Source organism: Oppia nitens, unplaced genomic scaffold (assembly GCF_028296485.1).
Source record: "Oppia nitens isolate AA-2021 unplaced genomic scaffold, nextdenovo-longstitch-racon4-pilon3 scaffold10_pilon_pilon_pilon, whole genome shotgun sequence".
Classification (NCBI taxonomy): Eukaryota; Metazoa; Arthropoda; class Arachnida; order Sarcoptiformes; family Oppiidae; genus Oppia; species Oppia nitens.
The window spans coordinates 1,648,534-1,668,215 of NW_026533189.1; the positions used below are offsets into that span (position 1 = coordinate 1,648,534).

Here is a 19,682-nt window from a genome sequence, read left to right on the forward strand (position 1 = left end):
ATTACTTTTGCAAATAATGAGATTACAAGTAATGTTAAAATAATCAAAATATTTATATCATTAATAACTATATTTATACATATATATATATATATATATATATAATTTTAAAAACTAATTTTTATGTAAATCATTTTTTTCAAAAATAAATAATAACATTTTGTTTTTTATTTTCCTAGTAGAAAAAAACTAATAGCAAAATTGAATTTTATTTTATGGGTTCAATCACGCTATGAAAAATATACAATTTATTTTAAAATATAACATAATATAAATATCTAATAAAAATAATATTTTTTTTTGTTAAACTATAAAAAAATATATTGAATTCATACACTGATTGAATTGTACTGTATATTCGTATTTAATATTAAATCTTATATTGTTTTGTTTGTGATGTCATTGTTTTACTACTATATTCACAAATATTTAGTCAATATTTTTATTATTACTTAGCCTTACAGCTAAAATCTGTTGACATTTTTGTGTATTCATTCATTTAATTCAAGCCATATAATGATTGAAGACATAGTAAATACAAAGACAAATATTGTAACAGTATATTAATATATAATATATAATAAATTTAACTAAAATGTTATTAATTTTTATTAAATATAATTTGTTGTATTTAAAAGTTTATTACATAATTTATTATGTTTTAGTATTTAATATTTAAACTTGAAAATGTAAATATAATGACAAATAAGATATTAATTTATATAAAACTTTTAATTAACTTGTTATCAAATTATTAAAATACTAATTAATTTTTATTACTTAAATCTTTAAATACTAATTAATATTTAGTAATTAATATTTGTTTGAATATGACAATTATATAATGTAAGGCAACTTAAAACTCATAAAATATTAACGATTATGTTATTTCATTTTTGGGTAATATATTGTATTTGTTTATTTAAATACTTTTATAATTCCTTATGTTTTATGATTCAAATATAACATAAATGTCATCTAAATTTTTATTTATATGTCATAATATACTGTTATAATGATAATTATATTAAATGTGAGATATATATTATTTTGACAATATAGTCATAAAATTATTGAAACATTATTAAAAATTTATGATTATTATATTAGTTTTAGACTATGGATATAATTAAAATATATTTATTTACAGCTTTGTAAACAAATATATTTTAATTAAAATCATAGTTATATTTACCAAAGTTTTGGTTAACATTTTTATCAAAAAATATTTTTTATTTGCGATTAACATTTAAAAACTAAAGACAATACTTGAGTTTAAGTTATTAAAAAATTAGTAATCAAGTCTATAAATAACGGTATAAAATGATATTAAAAAAGATAAATAATTAAATAAGATTATTAATTGTTGAAATAAAATTATTTAGTTATTTGTTTGTTTTATTTATAGTTTGTTGAAACGTTAATTTTAGATTAAAATTAGCATTTTATTGTTTTTATCATTTGATTTTAAATTATCGATAGATAAATATAATAGTTTATATTTAAATAAATATTTGTTCAACATACTTAAATCTAAAAATAAACAAATTGGTAATATTAAGACGTTTTTATATATAGATTATATTTTTTGAATATAATTTATATTGAAATAATAAATTATAAAATAATGATCTATTTTAAAATAGCAAAATAGCTATTATATTACAGCTATATTAAATATACTTTAAAATAATATTTATTGAAAATTTTTAAAGTTATGGATAAAATTGTTCAAATATAGGTATTTATATAAAATATTATATTTTGTAAAAGCATTTTAAGAAAATGTTTTTAGAGTTCAAAATAGCATTTTTTTATTTCACATATATAAAGATAAAATGAAAATCAATTTATAAAAATAAATATTGAAATGTATGGCTTATTTGACAAAATTGATGAAACATTTGATAAACAAGTATTTTTGCATTAAATTAGACATATTTTTGCAAACAAATTTATATATTTTATAAATGTAGTCTATTTGCTATAATATCGTAGTATAAATAAGTTAAAAGTTGAGCTACCATTTAATTAATAACTAATTGATTATTAAAAATATATTTCAATTACGTTTAGTTTGAAATCAATATTTAGAAATGTTTTAAATTAAAAATTATTAAACTTATTTTTTAAAATTTTTAATCTTTACTTAAAATCAATTCAAATTAATTCAAAAACTATTTTGAAAAACTTTCACTTTTTATAAATTGGTGTAATTATATGACATTAAATTTACTTAATAATTTATTTACCTATCAAATTTAATAGTAATAATAGTTAATAAGTTATACTAAAAGCAGTATAATTATAATAACTATAATTGTATAAAACATTACATTTTAAAGTAAACTAAATTATATATTTATTTGTAATATGTTATATATCTAATATATCTAATTTTCAATAGTATTCTGTATTTTATTTCATAAAATCATATGATATTTATAACTTAAAAATTTAATTATAGTCTATACTTAGATAACATTGAATTAAAGCATATTTCGCAATATAAATGATACAGTATTCATGATATAACACACGTCCACAATATTTACAGTTTGCGAAATAAGATTTATGTGTAATATTTTATTGTATTGTATATACAGTAAACTATTGCAATATATTGAGTGACTATAAAATAGCTAATAATACAATAGACAAACAGTCCATAACAAACAAACACTAAAAACTTTTTTGGCTGATTGCTATCTATTGATAAAATATATTTAAATTGATTGATTTAATACAAATATATATACAGATTAGGTGCTAAACATCAGACGTATAAAGTGATACAATATATTGTGAATAATAGAGTTTGTTTTGTTTGTTTGTATATATTTATTATTATAATAAAAATAATTTACTCTATTTTCACAATGATTTGCTAAACAAATGGATTTTTTATTGATTTATTTATTCATGTCTTATAAAAAATAAGATTATGAAGCAATGGGTTAATATTAATATAAAGTATTTTGTTGTATAAATTAATTAAATGTTTTTACTTTTTATTTGATAAGAAGTTCTAACAATTTAAAAAAATATTAATAATTAAATATTAATATTTATACATATATTTAGACTATTTTAATTAATTTAACGATAATAGTGAATGTAATTAAGTAAAAGTTCATTATTTATGGTTGGCATAGACACAGATTATAAAAAACTTTTTGTTATTTCAACTTATATTTTCTTTAAGTTATCAACATATAAATCATAAATTATTATTATTATTATATATATATATAACTAAAATTTAGTTACTAAATTATATATCTACTATTTTGACTAAAAAATAACGATAATGACATTTTTGCGTAAGCAATAAAATAGCATTTACATTCAATTTGATAAAACTTGAAAATTTCAAATAATTTTGTCGACATTTTGAAAGCATCGCATAGTTGTGTACAAAAAAAAACTTTTTATATATATTTATCAAATTTAAACTCTTATTTTCGGTTACGACTTAAAAATTGTGTAAATACTTTATGTCTGAAGATAATTTAAATTGCATATAAAATTGTGTCTCTTTTTTATTGTATTTGTCTTTTTAAAGTAAATTTTTTTCGTAAAAAGTTTTATATAAGTGAATTTTTTTCAAAATAAAATAAAAATATATTACAATTTTTGATGAAAAGTACAGCACTTGTACTATAAGACATTAATAGATATTAAAAATATTTTATTTTTTTAATTTGCTAATAAATGCTGACACTAAAAGTTATGACAATAATATTGAGACTTACAGAATATTCTGTGTTGTGTTGCAAATATTTAAGTTAGTTATATGATATATACAGTGAAAAAAATAGTTTTAGTGAAAATATATATTGATATTATAGCAAACAATTTGTCGACAAAATAATAATGATGTGTCCACCAAATTGTCTATTACTGTGTATTTAGATGTCTGTGTGTGTGTAGATTCACAGCACTGGTAGCCCATCAAAGTTAACAGCTATTTATAGACATTGAGAAAAATATTATTACGTTTGTGTTTGTCTATTGAACCAATATATTGAATATTTCTATGATTGCGACTAACTTTTCTGAAAGGTTTGCTGTTTTTTGACTTAAAATTTAATAACAAATATACATATACTGAAAATTTTTATAAATATGTTTTTTATCATAAATTCTTTATTATTTTATTATTGACAAATTATACTGTATAAATGTAATATGCAATGCAATGTAACTATAATCGTATATTATATAACGTTATACTAATATTTTAAAAATATCTATAAAAATTAATCGTTAATTTTTCGATAAATGTTTATTATTACCCAAAAATATATTAAAGCATAAGTGAAAAAAGAAAATATGATATTTGCAATACATTTATATAACTAAAAAAAATTTATTTGTATTGTTGACTAATGGATCATTACTGTACTCAATATATACCTAAACCAATATCACAACATTTTTTCATAATGAATGTATATAACCGCAAGGCATCTGGTGTTAGTTAAATAGTTACACACAATAAATATCAAACCAATGCTCTCTCCCTCTCTTTCTTTCTCTCTCTCTCTCTCTCTCTCTCTCTCTCTATATATATATATATATATATTTGTTAATATTATAATATACAGTATATACGCCGTTTATTATACGGTATGTGTACATGAAATTGTAAGGCAAAAATAAACCACTTGTAATGCAATATTAGAGGATAGTTCTCTCTCTCTCTCTCTCTCTCTCTCTCTCTCTCTCTCTCTCTCTCTCTCTCTGTGTGTGTGTGTGTGTGTGTGTGCGATGTTTTATCTCATACTCAATGAGATTATATAAAAATTTCAGTAATCATTAACAGCTTACACACATACATGTAGGCCGTGAATGGGTTTTTAATAATGCTTGAGATGACCCATTGAATGACAATAGTATCGTATATAATGGTAACTATTTATTATTTATATATTGTATTTTATTTGAGTTTATGTGATTGTAATTATGTTCATATAATTTACAACAAACACAGGTTTAGTTATGTAATAATTGATGTAATTTTTATTATATAATAAATAAATAATTAATTTTCAACATGTTTTGTTATCTTATAAAATTTCAAAATATTATTTAATATAAAAACATTTATTTATTAATAAATATATAATGTATAACTTTATGGACAGTGTATACAAAAATATTTTGTCATTAAATATTTGATAACATTGATGTTTTTTTGTGTGTGGATATTATATGATATTTATGTACAGTAATATAATAGCTTAATAATCAAGCATACAGTATATATATATATATATATATATATATATATATATATATATATATATATATATATATATATATATATATATATATATATATATATATATATATATATATATATATATGTATAGTATATTTATCATTTTTATTATTATGTGATCAGAATAATCATTATTAAATAAATATTTGGTTACCACTCCAATGAAACCTAAAGCAGACAAACCACTATCTAATAATATACAGTATATATATATATATATAATATTATCGTCAATTGTGTCTACTAGTGTTACTAACTGTCCCGATTAAAACCCGAATCTTCACGAAATAATTTATATTTTCTCAGTCATTTGGGGTCTTATTTAAATTAATTTTATCAAAAAAATAATGTTATATTAAATAAGATATATTATAAATTTAAAAAAATTATAAATTGTTAAAATTTTTAATAATATATTAAACTAGAATATTTAAATCTTGATATATAAATTATATACCGTTTTTTTTTGCTATTTTTTGTAACCACTTTCATTAAATGATTGTGTTTTTTTAGTAAATGAATTATCAAACACTAGTATATACCGTATATAAAATTGTAATCAAATTACTAAAAATAGTAGTGAAAAGACATAATAAAAAATAGGCCAAAATAAGTAATTTTTGCCTACAATGCATATATTATATAAGCAAATAATAATTGTTAAGTAAATGCTTGTGTCTTATAATATAATAGCCATAGTAACCAATTTTAATATAATATATAATGTCATTTGCAAATGTGATTAGCCATTGATTATCAAATTGAGGCTAACGTTTGATTGACATGTGAGAGATGTCGGAGTAAATGTGCTACTAATCCACTTTCATTCAACAATATACTAAAATATACTGTTGTTGTTGTTGTTTCATAGGGTTAGACTATATATGCCTTGAGATGACATTTACAGTTCAAGACTTGTCTTATTATGCACTTTATCAGTGATAGTAAATCCTTTTTACATACATTCAACACACGGTTACATCACGTTTTCCAAAAGATAGACATATATTTATATAATATAAACTTTATATGAAGTATATTTGCTGTATATACAGTATATGCAATGTATATATATATATATATATATTTATATTTATTTGTGAACAACAATATTGTAATTTGTTAAATGATACGAATAGTAGATGAATTCAAATACAAAAAATATTAATTGAAATAAACATATGAGTATATATAGTAGTAGTAGTAGTAGTAGTAGTAGTAGTAGTAGTAGTAGTAGTATAAATATATGCTTACATCACTGTTGTTAATTGTATTAACAAATAATTTGTAATTATAAACGTGATTAACAATATGTTATTTTATATAATATGTTTGATTGCAAATCATAATCTAGAATACACTCTATAGTATTGAACAAATGTACTGTAGTTTTTGATGAATAGATCTGTTTATTATAAAAAAAATTTGAGATATAAAGTTCATTCACAATCAATAGTGATAATTGTCACATGAGTTTTACTATTTTTGAAACAAAATACTGTCTCGTAAAATATCTAAAGGATAATGATATATAAATACCTGTATATTAAGTACTTGTATTATATAAAACGTGAAAAAATTTCAGATAAATAGATGATAAAAGAATAAAAGTATTGCTTTTAAAAATAACTATTCTTAAAGATTTAGTTTAATGTGTTATCAATTTTACTCATAGAGAATATTCTGGTAATTCAATAGTATATAAGTGTTTAAAAAAAAGTTGTTTTTAAAAAATCGTAATGTATTTACTCTATTTTTGTCAAAATCTATGTCTACATTATTTGTAAAATATTTAAATTTAGAAAAATTATATTGTTGTGAATATTATATAATATTAGTCATCTTTAACGTGTTTTAACGATTTAACGTAAACTAAGTTTTGTTACTAATGATGTTTTTTATTGACTATATCTATTGTAATATTTACTACTAAAAATGTTGTGGGAGTTTGCGGTAAATATTATATGTTTTATATAAAATGTTATAATAAATATTTTAGATATAACTAAATATTATATATGCATTATGAAATGTATTATTGTTACATATTGATTTAGCAAAAATGTTATCATAAAAATTATAACAAAATTTACTTTTTATAAATTTTAAGTACTTGTTGTTATTGCTTTTTTTTAACTAAAAATATTTATATATTATTTAACTCATTTTGTTAAATTTTCATAACTTAGAATAGTTTGAGATTATAATAGCTATTTATTAAAAAAAAATAATACAAAACTTATTAAATTAACAAATTCACATAACATTTTGGAAATCGCAATAAAACAAAAATAAAACAATAATTCTAAAAATACTAATTGCAATTTATTAATGCATTTCCTATTTTTAATTAAATTATATTTTAATGTATTCTTGTGATTTAAGCAAATTATTTTTATATGGTATTTATATTTGCCTTTAATGTAGAGTTGGCAAAAAAGGGAAATTTCTAGAAAGTTACTAAAAGAAATTTCTGTTTATGGAATTTTCATGTTATAAGTAATTTTGTTCTATTAATATCTGTTATATTTTAACAATAGATTATAATTATTAATATTATAGTAACTAAAGACAATTATTACTATTTTAATTAATAATCAAAGTAAAAATATAATTAACTTAAATATAAAATTTTACAAAACCATATGTATAATTAAATATATTTATTAATTTATTATATAGGGATCCCATTTGTATAATCGATGCTTTATTGGATATTATGTATTATTATAATATCTAAAAATATGGAGATCACATGATATAATATTATAGAAATTCCTAAGAAAATTTCTATTTTTTATTGAAATTTATTAGAAATTTCTATTGCCTGTTAATACTTAAATGGCAAATTAATTAATAAATTAATAACATTAGTGAGCATTAAAAATATTAATAATATGTAAAACAGGTGTTAAAAAATATTTTTAGGCGTTTGTAAATCAAGCACTTACATAAAAAGCAAAATATTTAATAAACTTGAAAAATTATAGTAAATTTATATTATAAAAAGACTAAAATATTGTGTAATATTTTTAAAAATTGATTATATTATTTATATACACATATTATATACTAGGAATTGTGTGTTTATATAACCAATATTTATGTAGTCAAATGTTAACAGTAATTATGCAAATCAAGAGCTTTTGGATAAAAAAATCAAATGTGAAAACTACAGTAAATTATCCGTTTTTATTGTTATTTTATATTTTTTAAAAGTTCACACATTTTTATATTATAAGTTAAACACTCATTAAAAGAGTATTTCGCAAAATCTTTTTTTCTAAACCTATTATCGAAAGCAACTTATTCTTAGAATATTTTGTTTTTTATAGTTATTTTAAATAAAGTTTTACTTTTAGAATAAAATATATAAAAATAAATTTACACATAAAATAGTTTTATGTTTACTAATATAAATATTTAGCAAATTTATATGTAAATCTTATTTCATTTAATTTTTTATTTTTAAATAATTTTTTTATATAACAAAATAAATTAATTTTTAATTTTTATTATGAAAATAACTATTAATAACTTTATTAAACTAATAATGTTGTTTTTATTTTATAGCTATTATATTTTAAAGCATATAATAAACAGTAATACGGTATAAAAATAATTAAATTAAATTATCATATATAAAAGCGGTTTAATCATTATTATTATTGCTATAATTAATTTACTAATAAAATCATAGTTTAACTGATTATTTTGCATAATATATTGTAAATAAGTAATCAACTTAATTATTAATAATTTTAAGCTAATTATACTGTATATTGTTAGCTTTATTGCTATAGTAACTGTTAATTGAAATATTATTTCTAATAGTAAACTAATCAAACATTGAGTGCTTAATAAATGTGATCATTTGAAATGTTTTTATATGAATATTTTTAAGTTTAAATAAATCTTTATTTAGCATTAAATTGAATAAAATTAAATACAAAATATGTTGTAATTATAAAATTTCAGTTAAATTTTTTTAAAAAAGTATTAAAATGTTATTATAAAAAAGTTTGATTAAATAATTGACCATAATTATATATATACTAATAAGAACATTTTTTATAGTTTAGACAAACATTTTAAATAATTTAAAAAATATGTTATATTAACTAAATTTACTTTTGAATATTGAATTTGAATATATTGATTAAATTTAAAATATAGATTTTTTCTACTATTATATTATTATATTGATATTAAATTATGTTTAAAAATATTATTTCTATAAATTTGTAATTCAGATTGAATTACAAAAACGACTAATATATCAATATATTGTATAAGTATTGTATAATAAATGTATCGAATTATTATATTAATATTTCTAATAACAATTTATATTGAAATTTAAAAATAAAATATTTATGTTAAATTACAGTATTTCAATATATTACAATATTTAATCTATATCATTTTTAAAGAAAAATGTCTATTTTTATTATATCATATATCCAGTTAAATCAGATGACAAAATGTAATATAAGTTAAGTTCAAAAATAATTTTTGTTAACAAGTTTTATCAAACAATATTTATAAAATAAATTTTATATTTTTTTATAACGAACTATATTTTTACTATAAATGTATAGTATATACAGTATGTACTGTAGAGTAAAAGTTAAAAATAATTTGTTTTTATAATACAAAAAACATATTGAAATATATCATAACTATTGTATAATATTAAATAAATTATTATATATTATTTATTTATTTATTTGCTGATTAAATGATGTCTTTGAACTGAATTATAGTCAACAACTAATTAGTTATTAATAAAGTATTAATAAATTGCAAGATTTTCATAGAAAATTAGTTTTAAAAGGTTAAAAAGTTAAAGGTTATTACTATTGACATGTGTTTAGTATTAAAACAGATAATAAGATATATACAGTAAATTGTCATCAATAGGCTTATTATATTTATTACTGTAATACACTGTACAGTAAAATAATAGCATAAGTTTGGTTACCTTATTTTACGGTACATTACAGTACACTATACTGTATAATCTAAGTTATTATTGTCCGACTGATTATCAGATTGATATTCAATTATAATTTAAACAACTCATCTATTAATAATGTATTAACAGTGTATATACTATAATAATAATTAACTATTACTTTGATATATTTGTTTTTAATATTTACAATAATCAATATTTATGGTTTACTACTGTATTAGTAGTATTAGTTTTATAACCAATAGTCCATTTTGCACTATCTTTCTTGTATACTATTAGTTAATAATTTTCTAAATAATCAAATTTACAGTTAGTTTAGATAAAACACTTAATAATATCAATAAAAATATAAATTTAATTATAGAAATATCTAGACTAACTAAATTTTTTATGTACTAATGTATGATATCTTTATTTAATGCTATGCTATTTATGTAGTAATGTAGTAATATAGTAATGCTATGTCGATACAATATTGATTTAAAACAATTAGCTTAAATTAAATTAATTGACACATAATAACACATTTTGTATAATAATAATATTAAGTAATAGTTTTATTTTGTGTCACACATCATGTAATAGACTTATAGAACTTATACGTCTATATAGTATACTGTAAATTACTATTTTGTCAAATGAAATATTTAATTCATAAAAGTTAGATAAATTAAGTAAACTTTTTTTTTAATTATCGCACATTTAAAAAAATTTCAAAAATAGTGAAAATGTGATAAAAACTAAACACAAAAATGGTTTTTTATGTTAAGTAAAAATCTTGAGCAAATATCTATTAGCATAATGTAATTAGTTTTTTTATAAAACCTTATGTTATTGTAATACTATATATTTATAGTATTCATATAAAGTATTCATTGTATAGAAACCGCACCTAAATGTATATATTGTTGCTTAAATTTATTTAATAATTCAATTAATATAATTATAATTTTATAATTTAATGTTATAATCAATATTGTGAAATTACTATACATTTGTTATCAATCTATAAATAATGTATTTAATAGTTTTAAAGTTATTTATTTTGTAATATTATAATGGGATATGGTTAAAAAAATACAACATATATTTAATTTTATATATTTATTAGTATAGTTACATATGAAATAATGTATTTAAATTAAGCACAATTAAACTATTTTATTAATTTAATAAATTACTGGTATATATGAATGAATATATTATTTTATTGATCATAAAATTATATAATTCTAGTATTAATAATATTATAAGTTAAATATATTTATATGCAATTTATATTTTTAATCGTATTTTTATGCCATTAATATATTTATTTTTAAAATAAGTATTAATAGATACTTACTATAAGTGCTTTTTAATGTATAAATATTTGTTTAATTTCAATTTTATATTAAAATTTTACTAAAATTAAAAAATATTTTATGTGAGTAAATTTATATAAAGTATTCAAATATGTATTTAAATATTAAATATATTTTAATAATATTAATATTACTAMTACTACTTTTTACTAATTTGATTATTACCACTTTATAAGTATAATAAACATAAAATCTGTCAAATATATAAMAAATGACTGTAATTTCTCTTCAATTTTTAATCTAATATAATATTAATGAAATACTATTACTAATATATTATACAAAAAAAAACAATAAGACATGTAGAGTATGTTATGTTTTTTTAGTAATCAATAAGTTGTAATGCATTATTGTATTGCTATTATTTTGTCAATTGTAATAAATTATTTAAATTAATATCATTTTATAAATATTTTCAAAATAAAATAATTAAATAATAATATAATAATAAAAAATGATTAATTAGAATATAAATATAATATTTAATTATCTAATAGTCTTTATATCATTTTAATTTTTTTCATATGTTAGAATAAATTTAAAAATAAAATACTATAACAATTTCATGGTTTATTTTGAAAAAAATATAAAATTAATAATAAAAATTTAACTCAGCTAATACATTAATTTTAATGTGTCAAAATAAAATTAGTTTTGAAAAATTTTAATTATTTGATGCTTTCAAACTAAGATATGCCGACAAACATAGTATAAAATATACTAAACTATTATTATTATTATATCTTTATTATAGGGTGTAATTTATACCCCGGAAGAAATAAATGTTTAATAACTTATTATATATATATATATATATATATATATATTAACCAAACAAAGTTTAAAATAACAAGGAATAGATGCGGTTTATTATTATTATAAGTTTTAATACCTCCYTCAACATTAAGGAGGCGGGGACTTTTTCAAAAATATAGTAAACAAAATACAAAATTTCTCATTTTACTAATTATTATTATTTTTCATTTATGATTTGGAGAGCATTTTTGTTGCACTTTTGTTRATCATTAGATTCAACAAATAAAATACTGTATTATGAAACTGTGAACATTTATAACTGTGATTTWTTTTGTAAATTATATTTAAATAAATTCAATTAAGTATTATTTTCAAAAARCRTCCATTTAAACATATAAATACATTAAAWTAAAAATTAATATAATATTAAAATAGTGACTGTATGATATTGTGTGATATAATAGCAATACTATATATATATATATATATATCAGGGTTAAGTAAGGGGGGGGGGGGGGGGGGGGGGGGTAAGGCCAAAATACCCCCCCCTAAGATCGAAAAATTGGGATTTTACCCCCCCCAGACTTTTTGACCAAATTGAAAAAATTGTCGCTTAAAAACGAGGAGAAATTAAAATTTCGGCGCCGAAGGCGCCGAAAATTTTTTTGAAATTTATAAAAATTTTAATTTTAGTTGATACTATTTTAGTAAGTGTTTTTATGTTTTTAATATTTATAAAAATCTAATTATTGATTAAAAATAGTTAAAATAACGTTAAAAGTCATCAAAAAATAACATTATTTTAATTAAAATAAACTAAAAAATTAAAAATTACCTATTTGTTGAAAAGAGTAATCATATTACAATTTAAATATAAGTTTAAGAAGTTAATAAAACAATAAATACTTATGTTTTTATTAATAATTTTTAAATTTTAAATAAAAAATTTAAAAATATTTTATTTTGTACTTAATATAATTAAACTTTAACGAAATTTGAGTTAAATAAGTAGTATTATCAGTATTTGTATAAAAATAAAAATATATAACAAACTATAAACATTAAGTATTGTTTAAAAAATTAATTGTTAAAAGTTAAAAATTATTAAAATACTAAAAATAACTCATAGTGTATCATTAATGCTTTTATCAACTATTTTTAAATCTTAAATACATTATTTTATTTTTTTTTGTTAAAATTTAAGTTTTTATTAATTTTAAAAAAATTTTTTAAAAAATATTTATTTTTTGTTAAAATTTAAATTTTTGTTAATTTTTAAGTTTTTTAAGTTTTTTTTTATATTTTTGGAAATTTTACCTATTTTCCCGGGAATTTATACGGGAACTTGTGGGAATTTTATTGAATTTACATGGGAATATTCGGGAACTTAAGGAATTTTTAGGGAATTTTCTCTAGACCCACCCCCTTGATTTTGGATTTTTGAAAAAATTGCCGTTTAAAAATGCAATAAAAATCTTACCCCACCCAATACCCCCCCCAAGATATTTTGTAAATTTTACCCCGGTCTACCCCCCCTAAAATCCAAAACCTTGCTTAACCCTGATATATATATATATATRTATMTACATGTATATATTAATAGAAYAAACATTGTAGAATAAATGTGTATCTATTTAAATATATGTTTCAAAACATTTGTAAAAGCAATTTACTATAATAAAAATTATTTTATTTTAAATGCCATTTAGTAACTAATATAATGGGTGAATGAGAAAGTAATAAAAAATCTTAACTGACAAAAATTGCAATTTTCAACTATTTTTGTGACAATTTTAATGAGAATTTTATGTATATATTTTTATTATCATTGCTTTACATAATAAATATAAGAGAAATAAATCGTAAAATAGTGTTGAGATATTTGCATTAAACATTTGTATCAAACAACAACTAAAAATAATATATTATGCGATTATAGCAATAAATACTAAATAGTGTATACAAATATATTTGTAAAATGTAAAGTCTAACTACATTAGTATTTATAAAACTACATTTGTCAAAAACATAGATTTAATGTCTATAAAAATATATAAATAATTTGTTAGAAATAAACTAATAAAATACAGGTTCATAATAATCTTTCATAATATTTAAAGTGATGTATTTTTATATATAATATTAAAATTTTAATTCTGATAAATAAGTTAAACTTAATTCTAAATTAAAATACATTACAGTATATAACGTTATATTTTAAACATATATCTGTAGATATTAATTATTTACAATATTATTTATACTAAAGCAAAATATAATAAAATCAATAGAAAGCTACAGTTTGTTATGCAATTATTTCAGGTGCAKACTAAGTATATCATTTTATTYAGTTTGTTTTTTTTATTTACGTTAATGTGTTTTTTAGTTTATATATTAAAACATTTTTGTATAATAAAAGATATATTTTGAAAATTTAATCAAAACAAATATAATATGTATTTGTAAYCTGGGATTTAATATCAAAACAGTATATTTAATAATTATAAATAAAAATTATTAAAAAATTTACTATATTTAGTATTATTGAAAAATAAAATTTTGTTTTTATTATATTTTTTGCAGATTTAAAACTATAAGAAGATAATGATTTTAATAACAATACAAAATATAATAAAAAATTTTATTATTTGTTAATATTAAAGTTTTTCACCAAATATGAAACTACACTATGAACTCATTGAAGCGTTAAATTTGAAAAATTTAATAAAATATAAGAATAAAAATAATAATAACTATTATTATAATAAGCAGTTGATATTAGCATATAATAATAATTATCATAACTATAAATATATATAAATTTTATTAATACATTACAATGACATCATTAGAATCACTAATAGCACCATCAGTACAGAGTATCAGTGCAAACGTCAGCACCGTATGGCATCAGTACGACACCACAAACCTAATGTCAACTAATCAATCAACATATTTATCTACCGGTGCAATAGCCAACAACACTACTAATACATTAGAGACTAATGTGACGACAATAACCTATTATCAAACGGTTTTGTATTTACAAACGTCCGCTTCAAATATGTCCGGACTGACCTCCGGTGTTATCAATGAAGTGTTTGAAGTGCGGAAGCGTACGTTCGCTGAAATATTAGTAGTCTCACTGGCACTGGGATGTCTAATACTGGCCACTATAGTGGGCAACATATTTGTTATATCAGCTATTATTCTGGAGAAAAATCTCAAATCAGTGGGTAATTACTTAGTATTATCACTGGCGGTCACTGACCTAATGGTTGCCTGTCTGGTGATGCCATTGGGCGCCGTCTACGAGATCACTCAGGAATGGACATTCGGCTCATCCCTTTGCGAACTGTGGACCTGTACTGACGTACTTTGCTGTACAGCCAGGTATTTATTTATCAACTAATTAGCTAACAATTTAATGTTTACTTTTTTGGGTTCAAATCTATGTTATAACTGAAGTACTAAACAAATATTATTATAGAAAATCGCTTCTTATATTAATTATATTATATAAGTAAGCAATTAGTAAATACCTGTTGATGTCTATGTATTTACAAATCTTATGGATAATGCAATTACTATTTTTTAATAATATATTTAGACAATCTTGTTATTGAAAAATTTAGTTTATTTGTGTGCCTATATTTACATTATTTTTAGTAACAGTAAATTAGATGAAAGTAATTATTTTTTTCAAGAAAAAATAATTTATTTTTCTTTAATTATTAAATATTTTGTTTTATTCAATTTTATCATAAATAATTAAACTATAAATCAATAAAAAAATAAAACTAATAATGGTTTTAATATTTTCTTCAATTAAGTCGTGAGAAGATCTCATTATTTTTGATGATAATAATAATTTAATAGAATATAATGTTGTATTTATTTATTATAAACTCTAATATTAAGTAATACAATAAATATAATAAATTTTTCTTAATGTTTTATAAACAATTATATAATTATTTTTTATGTGATTATTTCAAAATAGCCAAATATGAAATTGCCAAATTCAATATGACTAAATTAAAAATAGTTAAACTAATAATAAAGATTAAGTAAAAAATTAAGACTATTTTTAGTTTGAGTTAAATGATTTGGGTTTTTAGGTCTAACAATATTTGGCTATTATAAAGTAGTAATGTTTAATTATTTATCAATAGTATTAAAAGTATTTATATTACTAAATCAATTACATTATATATCGATTAAACATTAATATAATGATATAACGAATTATATGGTATTTTTTAAAAAATTAAATACATCAATTAAAAATTGTTTGTTTAAAATAACAAATATTTGACATTTTTTTTATTACCTACCTGTGCACATAGTATACTACATTTGTTGGCCATAGCGTGTGACCGATTCTGGGCGGTCACAAATGTCGATTATGTACACCAACGGAACGGCAAACATATCGGTGGAATGATTGTTGTCGTGTGGATCGTATCGGCGGTCATATCATTGGCACCGATACTCGGCTGGAAGGACGACGACTTTGATCGCCGGATTCGTGAAGAAAAACGATGTTTGGTCTCACAGGACATATCGTATCAGATATTTGCCACAATGTTCTCGTTTTACGGTCCGTCGGCCATAGTATTAATACTATACTATCGGATCTATTTGGTGGCCAAAAAGCGCATCCGACGCAAGGCTTCGAGTGGCGTAAAAGCCAAATCGCGTCGTCCGCATTCATGTCCTCCGGTGCCAAATACGTATATTTCTAATACCGAAATGACTACAATGACCTACAATATATCGTCGAGCAATGGTAGTAACGCCAGTTCCGATAACGGTTCGGCCAATTCGTATCAAATACTTGTGTCCACACAAACCCGACACCTATTATTACCTCCACAACCGTATGCCTCATCAATGAGTGTTGGCAACGGTAGCGCACAATCCGGTGCCGCAAATCATATTGTGGCCGACTATATATCGTGTGCATCCACTTCGGACTGTTTGGAACAGTTGGACGTACCGTCTATTGAATTCCAAAGAGACAGCTGTAGTTCTAACTCCAACACCGGTATGTCGTTCGATGGAAACGGCAATCTATCTAACGGTTCGATCGGCAATTGTAATACAAAATCCAGAGCACAACCGCTCAAGAGATTAAAATTTCGCCGAAAGTGTTTGAATGAACGTGAAGTCGAAAATAAAAGGGAACGCAAAGCGGCCAAAACGTTAGCAATAATTACAGGTATAGTCAAAACTACCGGTGCTTTTCTCTTAATGTGTTTGCCTTATTCTTATATTAATTTATTGACACAACTTAATAAAGATTATAGATATTTTTCATTATTATTAAAAGGCTTAAAATATCAATACACGCTGTGATCAGTTATATAACGTTAATGCATTGAACGATATGACCTTACATTAATAAAAACACATGAGTAGATCCCGGAGCTTGTGGTCAGTTTGCGCCAGTAGGCAAATCTACCATTGGTTTGGTTATAGTGTAGGAAGTAGTGCACTCACATTATAATCACACACACATCACATTTATTTAATGTATTTTATAAACCATTAGTGTGTGTGTGTCTGTGTAATAGACTTTGTATATAATTTTATCGATAGACTCATTGAATTAACATTATTATTGTTGAGATTAAATTGCTATTAAATGTAAAATGTGTGTAACCTTTTCAACACTAAATGTCACAACAGTTTAATACAATATTATCAAAAAAACTTACATTTTTACACTTTTGTATTACAAAATAAACCAACATTTAAAGTTAGTTTGGTTTTGGTTAGTGATATTAATATTTTTAATTATTACACAATATTATAATTTGATAAATTTAAAAATAGATTTTCTGGAAAGTTGTAATAATTAGGATTTTAATTGTTTTAATAATAGAAAGTAATGCTTTTATTTTTGTTGTTCTTATTTATTACAATTAAAATTTAAATGAAAAACTAATATACTATTAGATAATTATTGAATTAGTGATATAATAAAGCATAGAATACACGGAATAAAATTTAAAAAAAATTATTTAAAGAATATTCCGTTTAAATCATGAATTGAATTTTATTTGATTTTATTTCCTGGATTAGTGTAGGAAAAAAGTCATTATTTAAATTAATGTTATTTTAAGCATAGATTATACACACAAAAATATGCAAAATAAACCTAATTTAAAATCCATGTTGTAGTGCTTTTTATAGTTTTATTGATTTATTTGTCAAGTGTTTAACTATTAAATAAAAAGTTTTTTAATAAAAAAGTAATTAATTTTTCTTTTTATATGTCTTTTAATTTGCATTTTATAGGAATATTTATGGTGTGTTGGCTCCCGTTCTTTGCAGTGGCACTACTGATGCCTCTCTGTCCTCAATGTCTCATAAATCCATATTTATTCAGTTTTTGTCTTTGGTTGGGATGGACTAACTCATCGCTAAATCCATTTTTATATACAATATTTAGGTATATTTTTATAAATTATTATTCAAGATTACAGATTTTTTAAATTTTACAATATTTTTATAATTATTAATTTAATAATTTATTGATAAAAAAATGTTTTAATTATTTATGTTATTCAGTCCCGACTTTAGGAGTGCCTTCAGAAGAATAATATTTGGCAAAAAATACCGAAAGAGATAATCAAATCAATTGATAAATTGAAAAAAAATATTTTGTTTAAGTAATCATTGGATGCGATTTCTGTGATAACTTCACAGTAATCTGTTGTTTGTTTCAATAAAAAATATGATGAAATAAAAATCATTATTTTAAAAATAATATGTTTTGTATATAAATTTTAATTGTCTAAATGTAATAACATTTTAATATATACTGTATTATAATTTATCACAATATTTATTACTTCTAAAAAAATTGAATCACACAATCAATTTTTACTATTACTTAATTATACTAAACTACTTTATTATTATTATTTATTATTATTATTGTTAAATAATTTGCTAATAAGTATAAATTTATTTATTTATTATATATAAAAAAAAACTTTGTGATAAAATTTGTGTAAAATAAACAAATTTAATTATATTATTATAAATAAATTGTAAATATAAATCCTTTTTGTTTAATGTATAAAAATACAATAAAATCTTTTATTATGCCATCAAATATGCAATATTTACTAAAAGCATGTATTAATAATAATAATAATAATAATAATAATAATAACTACAAACTTGAAAGTAATAAAAAATATTTATTGTTTATAGATTTTTAATTAAATTTAAAATAATTGAATTATTAAACATTATATTCAAACACTACAGCCATCTATAG

At 20.0% G+C, this 19,682-nt stretch overlaps 1 protein-coding gene across 1 annotated transcript in view; it reads right to left on the bottom strand.

The window, feature by feature from the left end:
- Window positions 1–19,682, bottom strand: part of LOC128965269 (integrin alpha-PS2-like) — a 150,565-nt gene that overhangs the window by 88,598 nt on the left and 42,285 nt on the right. The window lies entirely within an intron of this gene.